This window comes from Sminthopsis crassicaudata, chromosome 5, assembly GCF_048593235.1.
Source record: "Sminthopsis crassicaudata isolate SCR6 chromosome 5, ASM4859323v1, whole genome shotgun sequence".
NCBI lineage: Eukaryota > Metazoa > Chordata > Mammalia > Dasyuromorphia > Dasyuridae > Sminthopsis > Sminthopsis crassicaudata.
The window spans coordinates 207360005-207381553 of record NC_133621.1 but is presented as its reverse complement, the minus strand read 5'-3'; the positions used below and the strand labels follow the sequence as shown (position 1 = coordinate 207381553).

The 21549-nt window shown below is 35.9% G+C and overlaps 1 protein-coding gene across 11 annotated transcripts in view; it reads right to left on the bottom strand.

The window, feature by feature from the left end:
* The window catches only part of GRIP1 (glutamate receptor interacting protein 1), a 762478-nt gene that overhangs the window by 246555 nt on the left and 494374 nt on the right, over nucleotides 1-21549 (bottom strand). The window lies entirely within an intron of this gene.

The following is a 21549-nucleotide window of genomic DNA, read 5'->3' as shown; positions in this document are numbered from 1 at the left end:
ATCATTGAAATTGTGGAAACTGCTATTCAACTCTTGAAAATACGTGCATTTAATTCTGAATTGATTTTGTAACATTATATATTCAGGAGGCATCATCTAATTTCCAGATTAATGAGATCACTGTCATTTACAAAACATTCAGAAATGAAATAGATCTATTTTCCATCAGTAAAGTCAGTTTCAATATTGAATTTGGAGAGTACTTTGGGGTATTTCAATAAAAAATAATGTAATAAAAACTGTACTGAAGTCAACTAGTAATGATATGTTGTAGCTGGTCCATTTCAGATGGTTCAATATCTTCAGTTGCAGTGCCTTCTCAGCTAAACTATTCACTTAAGTTGGTCTGTAATCATGCACTGCAAGAGTGTCAGAAGAATATTTCTGAGCATTAAACTGAATTATATAGTCAAGAATAAAGATTTTAATAAAATGTAATATTGACAAAAAGGACTCCTGGCTCAAGTTGTGATAGAATCAATCTTCCAGTATTTCCCCATAATATGGAGAAATTTTCTTTATTAACATTCTCTAAATTTTCATAGAGGCATTAAATTTTCAATTTTTGAAATATTTCAATTAAAAATATTGATGATTTGTATTGGAGGCACACCTAACACAAGCATTATCTTAACCATCCTTTCCCCACCCCCCACCTTCAGTCATAAATTAGGCCGCTATTTGCTCCTTCCCTCCTCTATGAGAAACTAGTTTTCCCTAAAGGGAAAACAAATACAGTTTCTAAGACCTTATTGCCTCCTGCTTCACTGAGACAATGGTCACAAAAGGGACTGTCCCATCCACCTTACAGTTGTTGTCTCTCCAACTTGGTAGATGTTTGAAAACCATTACTCATTATATCCTATCCAATAACCAGGAACATTTCTATACTTCTGTATTTCTCAGACAAATCTTTCTTACATAGAGTTCTTATGCTTGTTGATGTACCTATTTATGTTAGTCCCCTATTCAAAAACCTTTAGTGGTTTTTTATTTCCCACTCAATGTGTGCTTATGACACTTTTTTCTGATATGGCCAAAAAATACTATTGGATGAAAATACTGGCTGCCCCCTTCTTCCCTTGAGCCATGTCTTCCTTCTCCTAAATCACTTTTTGTTTTGTTTTGTAATTTTGTTTGATGTATATATATATATATATATATATATATATATATATATATATATATATATATATATACATATATATAATTTTTTTTTCTTTGCTGAGGCAATTGGGGTTAAGTGAATTGTCCAGCTAGGATGCATTAAGTGTTTGAGGCTAGATTTGAACTCTGATTTTCCTGATTTCAGGGCTGGTCCTCTATCTACTACCCCACCTAGCTACCCCTTTGCTTATATTTTCAAATTACTATCAAGCTGTTTCTATTCTATCCCCTGAGATCAGATCATTTAAAATTTAGAAAAAATAGCTTTGGTTGAGACTATGAGACTAAAAGAATTTGGCCTCTATTTTCTATCAATGCAGGCCTACTCAAGATGAATAAAACATATTTTCTGAATCCCAGATCTACTGCTTCTAGCTGTACTCATTAATTATAATTACATGGCTTTAGTTACTTTTTAATTTTTTTCATTCCATTCAAATTGTTGTATTTGTGTAGTTACCTCTTAAGAGGTCTTTCTACTTTCATTCTCTCCCTCCTCTAATCAGACATATTTTCCCCAGACAAATCTTTCTTGCAGGTGGTTTCTTATGTTTGTTGACATGCTGATAGATCTATTTATGTTATTTCCCTATTCAAAAATATTCAGTTTTTTTTTTTTTTTATTTCCCACTCAATGTGTCCTTGGGTGTCTTTGTCACTTTCTCCCGATATGGAGAAAAACATTACTGGATGAAGATGCCGACTGCCTATTATAATTCATCCTTTTCTCTTACCACATAATCATTCACTTCTTTTTCCAGTTGCATAGCTCTTTTTCTCTAGTTCTCCTTGGTCACTCTTTCTTGGTTACAAGTTATACTCTGCTTACACCTGCCAGGTACTTCACCACTGTTGCCTGAATGATGCTCATTTTACATTCATGATCTATAGATGCATAATGCCTCATAGTCATGTTCATCATTGCAGGAAACAACTACATCTACATCTACATTGATGTTTACAGATTTAATGAAAGTATAGAAGGTACAAGGAAATCAATCTGAAAGAGTTTAAGAGAATTGGACTCTCAAAATCTAAATAACAGAAAATTATCAAATTAATTGGTAATCAAACTATGTCTGACTCTTCATGAACCCATTTGGGTTTTTCTTGGCAAAGATCAAACTGAGATTCAATGACTCAAATGGTGCCAAAAAACTGAAGAGAAGAGACAATGTGATATAGGGGAAAAGAATGCTGCATATAGAAGTGGGGAGCATGTTTAAATGCAGGCTTTGCCACCAGAGACATAAGTCAACTCACTTAATTTCTATAGGTCTCATTTGTTCATCTGCATAATAAGACAGTTAGGCAAAATGATTTGTAAGGATTTTTCCAGTTCTAAATCTTTGATAACCAAAAATAGAGCATTAGATTAAGAAATTAGGAAATTACTGGTGATCTTTGAGAGAGCAATTTCAGTAGGGAAGTCATGTTGCAGGTGAAGAAAGAATGGCTAGTGAGGAAGAAGAGGTATCTAGTGTATACAACTTTTTGGAGAAACTTAGAACTGAGGTAGAGGGGAGATATGGGATTGAACCTGGCTACAGCAGAAGGATAAAAAAAATAGCTTTATTTTTTAGGATTGGAGAGCCCTGATTATATTTGTAGGCAGATGGGAAGGAGTTTGCACAGAGGAAGGAACTAAAAATGAGTGAGAGAGGAAGAGAGGGAAAGGAGAGAGGAAAGGAGGAAGAAGAGGAGAAAGGGGGGAGGAAGACAGAGAGAAAGAAAAAGAGAAAGAGATAGAGAAACAGTGAGAGAGAGAGAGAGAGAGAGAGAGAGAGAGAGAGAGAGAGAGAGAGAGAGAGAATGAGGAAGAGAGGGGAGAGAACAAATGGGAGCAAAAGGAGTGGGGGGAGACAAAAGATAATAAGAAAGAGAGAAAAGAATATGATATACAGGAAAACTAAAGAATGGAGAGAAGGAGCTGAAGACTTGGTGTACATCTCAATGACGCAGGAGATTAATTGGTTTTAAGTGTAGGAATGAGAGGAGTTTGAGGAAATTGGGCCTCTGAACTATTACTAGAAATCCTAATATATTTGATAATACATAATTACTTTAAATAGAAAGAATTTCTTAAAAGACTAGTATAATATTATTTACTATTTATTCTCTGAGAGCACATCATTAGCACTTATATGTATGTCCCCATTTAATCACTCAGTGAAAGTGACTAGCAATAGACTTTTAATACCTTATCATTTCACAATTAGGAAGTTGGATGAATGACTCCATTATCCAAGGTAAGAATTCTTTTCCTACAGAACTTACATGAACAACTTCATTAATCATAAATGCAAATCAGAGTATTAAATTGCTAAGGACATTATCATCTGTTACAGGAATAATAACTGAATTTTCATCCCGAGCTTACTGAGGGCCTGGGAAATAAGCAATTCACTTGGCTTCTTAGAGCTTCTCTTTTCTCATCTATAATGAGACAGTTGGATTAGATGATCCTAAAAGTCCCTTATTGATTCTATGACTTCAAGTGTGGCACGAGAACAGGAGAGAATACAGTTTATGATCATTTATTGTTGTCTTGACTTTGTTTTACCGTTGGACTTTGATGAGTAGGAAGAGACTAAGACTAATGAGTTTGTGCAGCTCTGCTTCACTTAAATCCAATTTATGCACAAGTCAAAATATCATACTGTGATGTCACTGGTTCTCTTTGGTAACAAAGCTATTACATGATCATAATGTCATTGATCTTTTTGGAAAATGAGGTCAAAACATCATTCTACAATGTCATTACTCCTTTTCAAAAAAAAAAAAAAAAAAAAAAAGACCAAACAACAATAGTACAGAGGAGGAACTTAATATGTGCTTGTTGACTTAACTTGCTAATTCTCAGCAGTGTTTGCCTGCACATTTCTTTCATGTATAAACACCATTGTTATTGCCTTCCATTTTGCTTTAAGACAAGCTTAACAAAACATTCTGTATTTATTGTGATATAAATGGCAACCACCACATAATAGCTATTCTGGGCACAATAAAACTCAAATATTTGCTTTTTTGACAATTAGGGATGTACTGCCTGAAATAAGCAAAAGCTTATTGCATGTTATCTGAAAATGTCACATTTATGTAAACAGAGATAATAAAATTGAAATATGGACATACTCGCAGCCTTGCTACCATCAGCTTCTTTTTTTCTAGAAAAAGCTTTCAGAGGTTGCCCTTTTTTATTCTAATTATGAGATATCTCAACTTAAAACATAGTCGGTTGTGAAAAAAGCTCAGGGTTAAACCAAGTATAAAGCTTTTTTGCCTTCTCTGTTAAATACTTACAAAGTTAATTGGAAAAAGATGGGGTTGAGTTCTGTGGAGAAAAGCCAGACAGCCTAAAGCAACTTACAGAATTAAACTATCTTTCTCATTCCCTTTATCTTTCTGTTTCTGGTGCCCTGAGAACTTCCCTCTTGCACTGTATCTTCATGCATAATTGAGATGTCCAATAATGTGCAGGCTCAGTTTTCATTCTGCCAGTATCCAGAATGATTCCATGGACATTCTTTTCCCTGGAGGAATTGTTAGGACAGTCACAGAATTTGGGAATATGTCTCCTAGATAACTTTTTTTTATCCATGAGTTATATGATCTTCAATGTAGTAAACAAAACCAAGTTTGAATGTATCAAATATATGGAAATAGAGACAGGTAGCACAGTAGGTAAAGTGCCAGGCCTAGAGTTAGGGAGACTTGTGTTCCTAAGTTCAAATCTGGCCTCAGGTAGATTTGTAAGCCTGGGCAAGTCAATCAAAATCAATATTCCTTTGGGCAGAGCACTTACAGGTAAGGGTATGTCCTATGTGGACAGAGGGAGAAGAGGGAAGAAGAAACTGAAGAAGAAAAGAAAAGAGAAAAGCAGGGAAGAGAGAAAGGACACAAACTGAGAATCAGAAGAGACCTAAGAGTCTTCTTGTTCAATTTTCACATTTTATGGTTGAGGAAACAGGCTTAGAAAGTGACTTATGGAAGGAAAGGAAGGAAGGAAGGAAGGAAGAGGAAGGAAAGGAAGGAAGGAAGGAAGGAAGGAAGGAAGGAAGGAAGGAAGGAAGGAAGGAAGGAAGGAAGGAAGGAAGGAAGGAAGGAAGGAAGGAAGGAAGGAAGGAAGGAAGGAAGGAAGGAAGGAAGGAAGAAGGAAGAAAGAAAGAAAGAAAGAAAGAAAGAAAGAAAGAAAGAAGAAAGAAAGAAAGAAAGAAAGAAAGAAAGAAAGAAAGAAAGAAAGAAAGAAAGAAAGAAAGAAAGAGAAAGGAAGAAAGGAAGAAAAAGAAAGGAAGAAAGGAAGAAAAAGAAAGGAAGAAAGAAAGAAAGAAAGAAAGAAAAGAAGAAAGAAAGAAAGAAAGAAAGAAAGAAAGAAAGAAAGAAAGAAAGAAAGAAAGAAAGAAAGAAAGAAAGAAAGAAAGAAAGAGAAAGGAAGAAAAAGAAAGGAAGAAAGGAAGAAAAGAAAGAGAAGAAAGAAAGAAAGAAAGAAAGAAAGAAAGAAAGAAAGAAAGAAAGAAAGAAAGAAAGAAAGAAAGAAAGAAAGAAAGAAAGAAAGAAAGAAAGAAAGAAAGAGAAAGGAAGAAAAAGAAAGGAAGAAAGGAAGAAAAAGAAAGGAAGAAAGAAAGAAAGAAAGAAAGAAAGAAAGAAAAAGAAAGAAAGAAAGAAAGAAAGAAAGAAAGAAAGAAAGAAAGAAAGAAAGAAAGAAAGAAAGAAAGAAAGAAAGAAAGAAAGAAAGAAAGAAAACATTCATAGAAACATAGATTGAGAACTGGAAGATCTTCAAGTTAAATCCTCACATTTTATGGTTTAGGAAATACGCTCAGAAAGTGACTCAGTAAAGATCATACAAGTAATACATAGAGTCACACAATCCATCATCGTTTCCACCATACCACATGTGTCCCACTAAGGTAAAGCCTTCACACTCATATGGTTTTGCTGTGCGTAAAATGTTTTAAACATTTGCTGATTGTCTACTATACTCTGTCAGTGCAGAGACCCTGTCTTTTCTAAGTGACGTACCTGCCTAAGTGACATAAAATCAATTTGTTTCCAATGAATGAAGAATGAATAGACTGGGCTTGTGCTTTCTTGAAAAAGACAAGACATTAGTTTCTTCAATGGAAATTGAGTGTTTTTTTTCTTCTAGAACAAAAGAGAGGTAGATTGACAAAATGGATAGAATTTTGGATGTCATGGAGAGCAGGTGGTCCAATCTCACTTTAGAACTTATTTTGCTATGTGGCAGTGGACCAATCCTCATGCAATTCTCTAAGACTGTGAAGTTACGGAAACCACACATACTGGACATATTACTCTATTTTTATACTACTAATATATGAGGCCATAGATATATAAATACTGGCTAAATGTTAACTGCTCATCTATATTTTATGGCAATCAAAAGTAAGTGACTGGATAGGAGAAAAAAATAGCCCAAGTTTTTCTGGGAGAGGCAGTGTTTGAAATCAGAAGACTAAGAATAAGAAATTAGAATTCAGTCTTCAATATCTATTAACTAAGTGACCCTCAGCAAGTCAGCTAACCTGAGATTCAGCTTTCTCATCTGTAAAATGGGTTAAAAGAACTGAATGAAATAATAGATGCAAAAGCACATCTAACTCTATTTTTTATATAAATGTGTCCCTCCCATTTGGAGGAAAAGAGGAGAGGGAATTCAGATGGCTTAGCAATTTGTAGGCTTAAAGTTTTTCCTGGAGCACAGAGAAGAGTGACTTAATCAATCTAAATATTTATTAATAACTTATAATGCGTTAGGCATTGTGCTAACAGCTAGAGATACAAAAAGAGGCAAAAGATACACCTTCAAATAGCTGAAAATCTATTGGGAAAGACAACCAAAAAAAACCAACACTTGGACAAACAAGGTATACACAGAATAAACATAATATAATCAAGAGAGGGAATGCACTAGAATTAAGAGGAGTAGAGAAAGGTTTCTTGCAGAAGATGGAATTTTAGTTGAGACTTAAAGGAAACCAGGGATTCTTGCAAAGGATTACACAATGTGTCATGCTTCTTGAATAATGTTTCCATTACATTTTCCCCATACAGCTCAACATAGAAGCAAACACTCACAACATTTACTTCTATTTCCTAAAATGTAGAGGACATTTCAATATTTAAAAGATATGAAAGAATAGATTCTTGAATGGATGCCAAGGCTTTCACAGCTGTTGCATCCAGGAGAGAAGAGACTTGAGAGATCACCTCATTCAATTCTCTTATTTTGTAGATGAGAAAATGAAAGCTCCAAAGCAAGCTTGGTGGAACAGTGGATAGCATGCTAGGTCTGAAGTCACAAAAACTTGAGTTCAGATCTTGCCTCAAACACTTATTGGCAATATGACTCTGGGCAAGTCACTTAACTTGTGTTGTCTTAGTTGCTCCAAATGTAAAATGGGAATATAATAGTAAGAGTAATTTGTAATATAGCAATAAAATTTGTAAGGGTCGAAGGAGATATTTGTAAAGCATTTAGCAGTGTGCCAGGCATATAGTAGGCACATGTTCTCCTTTCAAGAAGGTAAAAAGAATGTCACTGTAGTTCAAAAGAATGAATATTGGATTTGGAAATCATAAGGATTGACCCCAAATCCAAATCCAAAGTTCAAATTTGAACTGCAAGATTCAAATCCTACCACAGCTACATATCATCATCATCATCATCATCATCATCATCATCATCATCATCATGTATTTATTAAGCAACTTCTAGGCCAGACAGACAACTAAGAGTCACAGTGGATAAGAGGCCTAGAGTTAGGAAAATCTGAGTTCAAATATAGTCTCAGATGTTTATACAAACACATACACAAGAAAAACCCACACAAACATATATACACACACATATATATATAAATATATATATACACACATGTATATATAAATATATATATACACACATATATATAAATATATATACACACATATATACATATGTACACATAGATATATATGCACAAAATTCATAGCTATAAACATACACATATACATAAATATATATATTAGCTGTGTGACCCTCAGCAAGTGACTTAACTCTTTTTAACTCAGTTTCCTTATGAGCTGGAGAAGAAAATAACAAATCACTCTACTATCTTTGCCAAGAAAATCCCAAATAGAGTCATGAAGAGTTGGATACAACTGAAAAGCGATTAAATAGCAAATGTGCCAGGAACATGCGAAGTCCTACAGATACAAGGAAAAGTAAAAATATGGTCCCTGCCCTCAGGGAACTTACACTCTAAAGGAAGAAACAATATACAAACAAGTAGTTACATACAAGATATAAACAGGATAAATAGGAAGTAATCTCAGAAAGAAAACAGAAGTATGGGTTAAGACAGACATGGGAAAAGACTGGGAAAGACTTCTTATAGAAGATGGGATTTGACAAGATAACTCTGAGGTACTTCACTCTCAGATTGGCTAAGATGACAGGAAAAGATAATGATGACTACTGGAGGGAACGTGGGGAAACTAGGACATTGATACATTGTTGGTGGAGTTGTGAACTGATGCAACCATTCTGGAGAGCAATTTAGAACTATGCTCAAAGGGGCTACAAAATTATGCATACCCTTTGATCCAGCAGTGTCTCTACAGGGCCTGTGTCCCAAAGGGATTGTTAAAAAAAGGAAAATGTGCAAAAGTGTTTATGGCAGCCCTCTTTGTAGTGGCCAGAAATTGGAAACTGAGTGGATGCCCCTCAATTTGAGATTGGCTGAATAAATTGTGGTATATGAATATTATGGAATATTATTTTTCTGTAAGAAATGACCAACAGGATGATTTCAGAAAGGCCTGGAGAGACTTACATGAACTGATGCTGAGTGAAGTGAGTAGAACCAAGAGAACATTGTACACAAGAAGAAGATTATGCAATGATCAATTGATGCAAATGGCTTTTGTCAACAATGTAGTGATTCAAGACAATTCCAACAGACCTGGGATGGGAAATGCCATTGCACTGAAAGAGAACTATGGAGATGGAATGCAGATCAAAGCATAGTATTTTCACTTTGTTTGCTTGGTTTTGCCTTTTTCGTGGTTTTTCTCCTTTTGGTCTGGTTTTTCTTGCACACCATGGCAAATATGGAAATTTGTTTAAAAGGTCTGAACATGCTTAACCTATATCAGATTGCTTGCTGTCTTAGGGAAGGAGGAAGTAAGGGAAGGAAGAAGAAAAATTTGGAACACAAAGCATTGCAAAAATGAATGTGGAAAACTATGTTTACATGTATTTGGAAAACTAAAAAACTTCTGAGGAAAAAAAGGAAGGAATTTGAGTCCAGTCCTGAGGCATCCAAGAGGAGAAAATGAGGAAGAAGAGTATGGGGGGTGGGGGGCAATAAGAAAAAAAAGACATGGAGAAAGAAGATAGAACCTAATATATGAGGAATGGCCAGAGGCAATGACTTTGGGTAATGGTTTTACAATTGGTTTCCTCATCTGTAAAATTGGAGGACAGGAGTAGAAAGATGCTCTCTAAAGCCCCTTCACCTCTAATTCCAATAACACTATGCTCAAGGTCGCAGAGCATGTGATTTAGAGAGATAGGGAGATCTCACAGCTCCTTCCATGTTATCACCCAACCCAATAGATCTTCCCCAAGTCCTGCTATAGTAAAGGAGAACAAAGCAGAATTTTTCACCAGTCTGCCAACAACAGTGAACAAAAGGATGCTCCTCTTGCTTTCTATAATATGTTGTTTTAAAAAGGAAGATGCAGCAAAAGGCAAGAGCTCCTGGGCTCTGTAAATCATCCATCTGCGAGCTAAAGAAAAGAGACCTGCTGGAAGGCAGCCCAAGGCACACCGGGCTCCTTTCTCTCACTGAATTACTGTTGGCTTATACAGTTATTTTTCATTTGGCTCAGGTTTATTCTGGAGCAAGCATAAAATAAAACAGCTCGGCGTCCTCGAGTTTAGAACCAAAGAAAGATTACAGATTTAAAATATAGTACTGACAGCACTCACTTCTCACCAAAATTTGTTCTTCAAAGCCACATTGTTAAGTGGATCATAATTTCTCATCAGGGAAATAATTGGGGTTTTGTTTCCAACCAAGAACTCAGTATCAAATATATCATAAGTATGACCAGTAATAGCGGTTGCAGAGGTCATAGAACTTGTATTCTCTCCTTCTTCCTGCTTGCAGTATTCTTTTTCCTCAAAATTCCTTATAGTTCTTTGCCCAGAACTTGATTTTGCCCTCATTGTCCTACTGTTTTTAGGTACATTATGTTCTTATTTAGACTGTAAGCTTCTTGAGAGCAAAGACTATGTTTTTAACTCATTATATTGCCAGTATCACACTGTTCTTCTCCCACCCAATCCACATTCAGATCAAATTGTGTACCTTGTGTCTTATTCTCTATTTTCTTGGTCCTTCAAACAAATCCTGCATTTTCTAGTCTCTGTTCCTTTGTTTACACTTTACACAATTATAGAAATCTGTGAGCTGTCAGCTCACATTGATCCCCATTGTTTCCAGTCTTTCTTATCCTGCAGATACATCTTAAGGCGTTTGTTGCAAGAGGCAGACATGTATTTTGACTCTATTACCTTGTCCTTTGTATTACAGATAGCCACAACCACTTATATCCCATTCCCCTTATTTCTAACTCATTTCCCTACAGTGCAGCAATGGGGAAGGGTCTGAGACCCAAAGGCCCCCTTTGGAAATGTATCTATCAGGGTTGCCTCATTCTTATTCCTAAAATTTATCTATAAAAGCAGTGGGCAATTTCGAATTGTGGCCTGGTTACATTCAATGACCTTCTGCCTTTGATGCTGTAATAAATTCCTTTTTAATTTTCTCTCCCTGAGTTTGCTTCATTATTAAGGGTTAGGTCAGAACAAAGATTTTCTTCTAACACAGTGATTTACAATGCCTTGCCCTGACCTATACCTATTTTAAAAACCTCATTCCAAGTGATCCTTCTTCTACTGAATCTTTCTTTAAATTTTGCAGTTGGTAAAAATCAATTCAGACCTCACATAACACTTTGTTTTAACCTTTCTTATGTGTAGCATCTCTCAAAGTTTTGCCAAAGAGATATGGATGCTAGAAAGGAATATCTGCTTGTTTGAAGAGAAATACAGATCAGTATTTCTTCAGATTTAGAACTGACCGGGGCCCAGTTTTTATTGACAAGTTGTCTTCCTCCCATCTTAAGAGAAGGGAGCAAAATGGACGTTGTAGCAGACCTAGAGAAAACAAGCTCCAGAAGAGTGATGAAGACAATGAGCAGAGGAAAAAAAGTACTGGAGTAGACCTGGTTGCCTTTGGGGCAGATTGGGGGCCTAGGAAAGCAAAATTCCTAGAGAGCTGAATGATACAGTTGCCAGTGTGAACTCAAGGGCCTACATGCAGCAGACATCACTTTTTGCCCAAATTCATCCAGAAGGACAATCTTAAGTCTAATTATCTTTGATTCTCTTTTCATTCTATCTACTTTCCCAGAAGAGGTAAGCCTTTTTACTGAATCTGCATTGAAAGAGAGAGAGAAGAGAATAAGTGGAAAAGAGGAGAAAGGGAAAGAGGGAAGGAGAGAAAACAAAGGGAGAAAGGAGAGGAGAGAGGAAGAGGAAGACAACTTTTGTTTTTCCACTTACACTTTGCAATACTGTATATCTCTTCTCCCATGCATCCCCCCCCCCCCCGCCCCAATCCTCATAACGAACAATAAAAAAGAGAAGGGGGAAATGTTCAGTAAAAACAACCAAAACATCCAAAAAGTCTGACATTACATATATTATTCCACTCAGTCATTCAGAGAGAAGTGCTTTCTTAAACCTCTCATAACTCTTCTCTGGGGCTGTTTGGTTATTGTAATATTTGCAGGCTTCATTTTTTATTGTTTTATTCTTGTATTCAGAGTTCTGTTGATTTTACTTTATCTTGGTTCATACAAATTCTCCCATGTTTTTCTGTTTTCATCACATTCATCATTTTCTATACTAAAGCACATCTCATTATAGTCATATACCACAAATTGTTTAACCATTCCCCCCATATAATTAAATTTTAGTTGAATCTGTTTTCTAAAAGACTAAAGGAAACATCCAGGAAACAAGTTCTCTCAATATCATAACCAGTGGTAAACCACTGTACTGACCAACTGCAGATTTCCTCCTGCAATCTTATGGAGAAAAGCATTAGAAGGAATGCTTGAGAAGAAGAGAGAAAAAGATTTACAACTGCTAGGGTATTACCTGATATGGGGGTTTAGAGAAAACATAAGACAAGTAAGATTTAAATTTTCAACTTTATAGACCAAAAAGAGAAAGTGAAACCTGATTCTTTCTGCAGTTCTAGTTGGGAGTAGGGGTGGAGCTGATGATTTGGGACTGGTATGAGAAGTGGGAGTGAGGATAGGAGTGGGAGTTATCTATGGCACTTCCCCTTTCCATAGTTTTTTTTTTTTTTTTCTTAGATGATTTAAAAGGAAAAAACAATTACCCCGAAAGGGAGGACCTCAAGGAATGGCTAGAGAAGGAATTGCCTGATCCACATAAGGGGGAATCAACAAAATATGAACTTAGTAGATATAATTTTGTATTATGCCTACTATAGGTTAACTTGGTTATGTTATCTCTTATCTCTTTGTTAGAGGGAAGTTTCATTAGTAGTAACTGAGCCATTACAAAACCTTTATTATAGTGCTTTAAACATAGTAGGTAATCAATAATGATCTGTTAAACTGAAAGGCAAATAAAGCAAATCTGAACCTCTATAATTCAATTTAATAAAAAAATTTACAGGTCTATTATATCAGAAGTACAATTGTAGGAACTGGACAAAAAAAATTAGAAAACTGTCTTTGTACTAGTGAAACATCATTTAAAATAATAAAATTTGATTCCAAGTCATAGAACTCAACAACTCACAAGGACCTGAGAGATTGAGTCCACCTACTCTCTTCACAGATGAGAAATAGAGGCCAAGATAGGTTAAATGATTTCCCAAGGTCACACAATTAGTTTAGTGGAAAAGCAGAGACCAAAGTGCAGCTTCCTTCCTCACATGTTCTGAACACTAAATCACAGCCACCCAGATAAAGTCTTACAGACTTGACAATCACACTCAAGAGGAAAGGGGTCAAAAACAGCTCCAAACACTGCCTCATCCAGTTCAAATTAGATTAAAATATAATTGGAAAATAAAAATATGGTAGAATATAATGTTAAGATATAGTTTTCTAAGCCAATATGCAGTCTCCAGGAATCTTTACATACTGTTTGGTGACTGCTTTTCTGTCTGATATCAATGCTCTAGAATGGTGTCTCTAAATCTTTGACTGTACACCCTTGTCAGGTGAATTATATCTGATCATACAAAAATCTTCATATATGATGTTGCTGATCAATCATTCCAGTTGAATCTAGCTCTTCATGACCCCATTTGGAAATTACTTGGCAAAAAATGCTGGACTGGTTTGCCATTTCCTTCTTTAGCTCATTTTACAAATGGAGAAATTGAGGCAAACAACTTGCTCAGTGTCATACAGCTGCTAAATATCTGAAGCCAAATTTGAATCCAAAAAGAGAAGTCTTTTTGATTTCAAATTTGGCACTCTCTTTACTGTACTGCCTAGCTATCTTCTTTTCCTCAAATATGTTTATTCATAAAGTGCATTGTATAATAATTATTACTATGATAGTAAATATATACATTTACCTTGATGGGCTGGTACTGGTATGAGAAGTGGGAGTGCAGGTTGAGTGGGGCTATCTCGGTACTTTCCCTTTCCACAGAAAGTTTTTTTCTTAGATGGATTGAAAGGAAAAACAATTACCCAGAAGGGAAGGAACTCAAGGAATAGCTAGAGAAGGAATTTGCTGATCCGCATCAGAGTCAATAGGATCTCTCTAAAATGTTACTGAGAGGAGTAACATGGTCAGGTCTGCTGTAGAAAAAGACGAGACAGAGACCAATTCCCAGGATATTGCAATGATAGACCAGGTTGGAGGTTTTTAGGACTTAAATCTGGGAGATGGCTATGAAAGCAGAAAGGAGATAGAAGTAAGAGATGTTATGGAGAAAGAAAAAAAAATGTTTGGCAACTTACTGAATATGTGGTTTGAAATTGAAGAGTCAAGAAAAACACCAAGATTTGGAACAGGAGTGATTTAGAAGGATGATGTGCCATTGACAGATATAGGGAAGCTCTGAAAAGGGGTCAATTTAGGAAGAAAGATAAATTAATGAGATTTGTGATATACTTTTTAACCTATCCATGCCTTTTTATCCTGTGAAACTATCCAATCAAAAATGAATGGTGGAGCTCTTCTCGCCTCTTGCTCTGAAATTCAGAGCTGATTCTATTCCAGAGATCAGATGTTCTGAGGAGCAAAGTGGGGGTACTCTGAGGACTGGAGTGTCCTGGTAGAAAAAGAAAAGTATTGGGAGATTATGGAAGGGTTTAGAAAGAAAGATGAGGGGTTGTTAGGTGATATAAGTGAAAGGGGCCTGCATGGCTTTATTTAATCAATAAATTATTTAATTTATTTAAAATTGGCTACCATGTGGAGGATAGGATGGGGACTATTTTACCATCCCTTTTAATCTCAGGTCTGTAAATTTTAAAAACTATTTTTGATGCCTATATTTCAATATAAAGACAGCTAAATGGTAGAAGATAGAGTACCTGACCTAGAATCAGGAAGTTTCATATTGCTGATTTCAAATGTGGCCTCAGGTATTTGCTAACTGTGTGACCCTGTGTAATCCTGTTTGTCTCAGTTTCCTCATTTGTAAAATGAATTGGAGAAAGAAATGGCAAATCACTCCAGTATCTTTGCCAAGAAAGCTCCAAATGGAATTGCAAAAAGTCAAAAATAACTGAAGACAAACTATTATTATTAATACAACTTCCACATTTTACAAACAAGGAAATGGAGAAGCAGGCATATTATACAAATTTATAGGGTAATGTAGAAATGAAGGAAAATTATCATTTGTCTTTATACATTCTGATGTATCTCTTTACTTTTTGGCAAATCCTAACTTGAAACTAACTTAAAGTAAAATAAAGGTGTGTGAGTGAAAGCTTCTAAGAAGCCCAATGGATTTGGGAAATCCAAAGAATTAGAGAGTCATTGAATTATATATTTGGAGTTGGAAGGGATGTTTTATTTATGATGGAAAAGGGTACCTCTTCCTGGTAGATGTTGAGAAATCTTAAGGGGGCAGGTGGTGGGAAAAGTTGGTTGGAAGACTAAAGAAAGAAGTTGACTGAGAGTCAGGAGTTTAGTTTCTGCTATGATTCAGCAATGAGATTTTGGGGAAATCACTTTACCCCCATAGGTCTGTTTCCTGATCTGTGATATGATTATTATACTGGCTAATCTGTAAGGTCCTTTCTCTCTCCAACATTCTTTGCTTCTAAAACTGAGACATTATTCTACCATAAGGTACAAAAAGGAGGGAAGAAGCATTCACTCCAGTTATAATAGTCATTTTGCCAGGGAAAACCACTTTTTCATCCCTTGCAAGAAGAATATGAGAGGCCTATTATATACATGGGTAGCTGTTGCGCTCATCCCCTTTGAATGACATTATCCATCTAATAAGCTTTAATCCTTAATTGTTTTTACAAGTATGATATTTAATCTACACTAACTATATCAAGAAATTCAAATCACCAAATGAATTAATTTAACTGCATGAATGCTTCCTCATGCACATGCACACAGAAATTATCTCCTCTGTGTATTTCTCTCCATTTTAATTAGAATTGTTTTCCTAAGAAAATGAGAAAAAAAGTAGGGGATGGCACCTGATGTAGGGAAACATCTTTTATCTCCCTTCCTAAGGCAGATTATTATAAATCATAGATATGGAATTGTAAGGGACCTTAGAAATATGTTTCTCACTGAGAAGACATCATTTTGCAAGTTATACCCAAATCTAGAAAACTAGATCTAGACTAGGCACATCAAATTTTATCTATAATAGATTGTCCAATAGCTTGTCTTCCCACAATTCTGTTTTTCTCTTCAACTCCTTGATACCCCTCTCACCTCTCTCTCTCTCTCTCTCTCTCTCTCTCTCTCTCTCTCTCTCTCTCTCTCTCTCTCTCTTTTTTCTCTGTCTCTTTCTGTGTATCTCCTGTCTCTGTCTCCCTCTCCATCTCTGTCTCTGTCTCCATCTCCATCTCTGTCTCTATCTCTGTCTCTCTCTCTGTCTCCTCTCTCTCTCACAAACACATACACACACATACACAATCTTGCAACTATCTTCTTTTTTCTCCTAGACTCAACATAGACACAACCAAGTGGCACAGTCCTTGAAAAGAAAAGTCAAGAAGAACAAAATTCAACATTTCCCTCAGATACTCTCTGTATGATAATTCACATTTGTCAGCCTCAAGTTCCTTATCTATACAATGGAGGCAATAATACCACTTATCTCCCAAGACTATTGTGAGGAGTAGATGAGAAAACACACTTTGCAACTCTTTAAGTGTTCACTATTATTATTATCATTATGATCCAATCAGTTGACAAATCTTGGCTATTTCTACCTTTACAACTTTTTTTTCCCATTCAACCCCTTTTCTCTAATCATACAATTCCCATCTTAGTTCTTATTATATCTTGGCTAAATCACTTCAACAGCTACTTACCCCTTCTCTGCTTCCTCCCTCCAGGCTATCCTATGCATAGCTGCATAATGATTTTCCTTAAGCATAGATCTGAACATGTGGTTCCCCAACTCAATAATCTCTAATGATTTCCTATGGCTCCTGGCATCCATATAACTCCTCTTCTGGTGGTTATTCAGTCATTTTAATTGTATTCAACTCTTTATGACCTCATTTGGGGTTTTCCTGGCAAAGATAGTAGAGTGATTTGCCCTTCCCTTCTCCAGCTCATTTTACAAAGAGGGAAACTGAGGCAAACAGTCACATGACTTGCTCAGAGTCACACAGCTAGTACATGTCTAAAGTTGGTTTTAAAGTCAGGTAGGCCTGACTTCAAGACTTGGGACTCTATAACTCCTCTCTTTAGCTTTTTAAAAAGTTTTTTTTAATTTAATATTTTCCCCAGTTACATTCAAAACAATTTTTTTCTATTTGTTTTTAAGATTTTTGAGTTCTAGCTTCTCTCTCTTATCCCCACCCCCAATTAAGAAACCACATGTGAAGCTATAACACATCTCCCCCCCTAATGAAAATAAAACCATTATGAAAAATTAAGTTAAAGATAGTTAGCTAGATGGAGAGAGAAAGATGGAGAGAGAGAGAGAGAGAGAGAGAGAGAGAGAGAGAGAGAGAGAGAGAGAGAGAGAGAGAGAGAGACAGAAAATGCATGCTTTGACTTGAATTCAGATTTGGACAGTTCTTTCTCTGGTATGAAAAGGACTTTTCATCATAAGTCTTTCAGAGTACTGGTGGATGACTGTATCACTGAGGATAACAAAGGCATTTATAGCTGGTCATCCCAGAACATTGCTATTACTTTGTATATAATATATTTCACTTTGTTCCTGGAGGATTTTCCAGATTTTTTCCCCCTGAGAACATCCTGCTCATTTCCCAGAGAACTGTAATATGCCATTAGAGAAACCTGCTTTGAAATTTTTTTTTACAATTACTATGGCTAATTGCATTTTTCTCCCCATTTATTCTCTCTTCTTTTACCCTGTACCTCCTCAAAAGTGTTTTGCTACTGACCACTCCCTCCCCCAATATACCCTCTCTTTTATCACAGATCCCCCTTTCCCATATTCCATTCCCCTCCTACTATCCTGCAGGGTAAGATAGATTTCTATATCTCTATTGAGAATGTATGTTATTTCCTATTTAAGCTAATTCTTTTTTTTTGTCAATCTTTCTTTTTTTTTAAATTATATATATATATATTTATAATATTATCCCTTGTATTCATTTTTCCAAATTATCCCCCCCTCCCTCTAATCCCTCCCCCCATGACAGGTAATCCCATACATTTTACATGTGTTACAATATAACCTAGATACAATACATGTGTGTAAATACTATTTTCTTGTTGCACAATAAACATTAGAATCCGAAGGTACATGCAACCTGGGCAGACAGATATTAGTGCTAACAATTTACATTCACTTCCCAGTGTTTCTTCTCTGGGTGTAGCTACCTCTGTCCATCATTGATCAACTGGAAGTGAGTTGGATCTTCTTTATGTTGAAGATTTCCACTTCCATCAGAATACATCCTCATACAGTATTGTTGTTGAAGTGTACAGTGATCTTCTGGTTCTGCTCATTTCACTCAGCATCAGTTGATGTAAGTCTCTCCAAGCCTCTCTGTATTCCTCCTGCTGGTCATTTTATTTAAGCTAATTCTGATGAGAATAAAGTTCAATCACTTCCTCTCTTCTCTCCATTATCCCCTCCACTGTAAAAGCTTTTTCCTGCTTCTTTTTATGGCAGATAATATATACCATTCCACTTCTCCCTTTCCTTTTCTCTAAGTACATTCTTCTCTCACTCCTTAATTTAATCATTTTTTAAAAAGACATTATCCCTTCATAATTAACTCATACCCATGCCCTCTGTCTCTCTGTCTCTCTCTCTCTCTCTCTCTCTCTCTCTCTCTCTCTCTCTCTCTCTCTCTCTCTCTCTATATATATATATATATATATATATATATATATATGCATATATATATATAATATTCTTTCTAATTTGTAACTCTAATGAGTTACAAGTATCATCTTCCTATGTAGGAGTGTAAACGATAAACCTTATTAAGTCCCTTATGATCACTTTCTTGACTACTTCCTTGTGATTCTCCAGAGTCCTGTATTTGAAAATCAAATTTTCCATTTTTCATGATGAATGCTTGAAAATCCTGTTTCACTGAATGACCTCCTTTTCCTCTGAAGGTTTTGCTGGGTAGGTGATTCTTGGTTGCAATCCTAGCTCCACTGCTCTCCGGAATATCATATTCCAAGCCCTCTGGTTCTAGTGAAGAAGCTGCTAAATTTTGTAGCTCCATTATACTTGAATTGTTTCTTTCTGGGATGCCTCCAATATTTTCTCCTTGATCTGGGAGTCCTGGAATTTGACTATAACATTCCTGGAAGTTTTCATTTTGGGATCTCTCCCAGGAGGTGATTTGTGGATTCTTTCAATTTCTATTTTACCCTCTGGTTCTAGACTATCAGGCCACTAATTACTTGATAATTTCTTTTTTTTTCTTTTCCTGAGGCTGGGGTTAAGTGACTTGCCCAGGGTCACACAGCTAGGAAGTGTTAAGTGTCTGAGACCAGATTTGAACTCGAGTCCTCCTGACCTCAGGGCTGGTGCTCTATCCACTGTGCCACCTAGCTGCCCCGATAATTTCTTAAAAGATGATGTTCAGGCTCTTTTTTTGATCAATAGACCAATGATTTTAAAATGATCTCTTCTGGATCTATTTCTTCCACATCAGTTGTTTTTTCCAATGAGATATTTTACTTTTTTTTCTATTTTTTTCATTTTTATTTGCTTTATTATATCTTGATTTCTCATAAAGTCATGTTTCCATTTGCTCAATTCTATTTTTTAAGGAATTATTTTCCTCAGTGAGCTTTTTTAACCTTCTTTCCCAATTGTCTAATTTTGCTTTTTAAGGCACCTTTCTCCTCATTAGCATTTTGTACTTCCTTTTGCACCACTCTCAATTTTCCCCCTAATTTAATTTATCTCACCTACTCTCCAAAGTCCCTTTTGAGTTTGTCCATGGCCTGAACCCAATTCTTATTTTTCTTGGAGGCTTTGGATATAGGAGCTTTGCCTTTATCATCTTCTGGGTATTTGTTTTGAATCTCCTTAATAACTTTCAATGATAAGAATTTTTTTGTTGTTGTCTGTCCATTTTCCTAGTGTATAACTTGGCTTTTAACTCTTTAAAGTAGGACTCTATTTCCAGGGTAGAGGGTGCTTTAAGGTCTACACAGTGCCCTGTACTTGTTTGACTCTCCCAACAGATTCAGACACAGATATACCAGATCTCATGATGTTCCTTATACCAATGAGGAAACTAAGACTCAGTGAGCTTCCACTGAACTCCAAATCAATCACAAAACAACTAAAATGTCAAAAGTAGGATTCAGACTCAAGCCTTTTCCAAATCCTAGTCCAACACTCTTTCCACTACTCCTTGTGGCCTCTGAATAAAGCTGTCTTCTAACCAGGGAGAAGAGTACAATGGTGTAATGTAGTGATTAGTTTGGGGACTCCAAGCTGCAGGGTTTTGTGCAGCTGTTTTCAGAAATCCTTCTAGGAATCTGACCAGAAATACTCTTTTTCCTGGAGCTGTTAAGTATGTTCCCACACACTGCAGCTACAAAATCTAGTGTACTGGCTGGGGATTGGGGTCCACTAACCACTGACCAGGACTGCATGCCAGCCTCCCACCCTATTGCCACAGACCCTCTCCATTGACCTTCTGAGGTCAAATCTAGACTCAGACACTTCTTAGGTGTGTGACTTTGAGCAAGTCACTTAACCCTGCGTGCTTCAGTTTCCTCATCTATAAAATGAGCTGGAGAAGCAAAGGGCAAATCACTCTAATTTTTTATTTATTTATTTATTTATTTTTTTGCTAAGAAAAGCTCTAAATGGAGTCACAGAGAATTGAACACAATTGAAAAATACTGCTGTTGACAAGATCAAATCATACTTTAGAATTGTTCCATTTCCAGTGTCCCATCAGTCTTCACTCTCCAAACTAAAAAAACCTAACCCTAAACTCATTCAATTTTAATTTAAAATATTCTAGCATGTTTCCTTTGGACATTCAAGTCTCCAAGTGTCTTACCCTGGGTGACTAGGAAAGTGATACTTCTATGAACAGAAATGGCGAGATTAGGAGAAGCAACTAGTTTGAATGGTAAGAGAAGTTCAATTCTAGAAAATTCTGGGTATATTTTAGTTTGATATTATAGCTAGTTGGAAATACAGAACTGGGGTGGGGAGAGGGAAAGATATATTTTAGCAATCATTAAATTCAATAATTATTTGTCATTTGCAGAAATAGGATTCTTAAACTATGAGAGTAGTTAAAATTGCCTAAGGAGTATAAGCCACCGCCTTTAGATATTTCTATATCTAAATAATGAGATGACAAGGAACACAGAAATATAGGCTCTCAGAAATGGAAAGGATCTCAGAACTTAGAGTCTAGGAATAATTTTTTTATTGGATCCTTTTGGCAGTCCTATAGACCTCTTCTCAGAAATGTTTTTAAAAGCATAAAATAAAATATACAGATTTATAAAAGAAACCAATTACATTGAAATGTACTGTTAAATGAGATGATTCAAACCAGTTCCAATTGTTCAATAATGAAGAGAATCAGCTACATCTAGAGAGAGAACACTGGGAG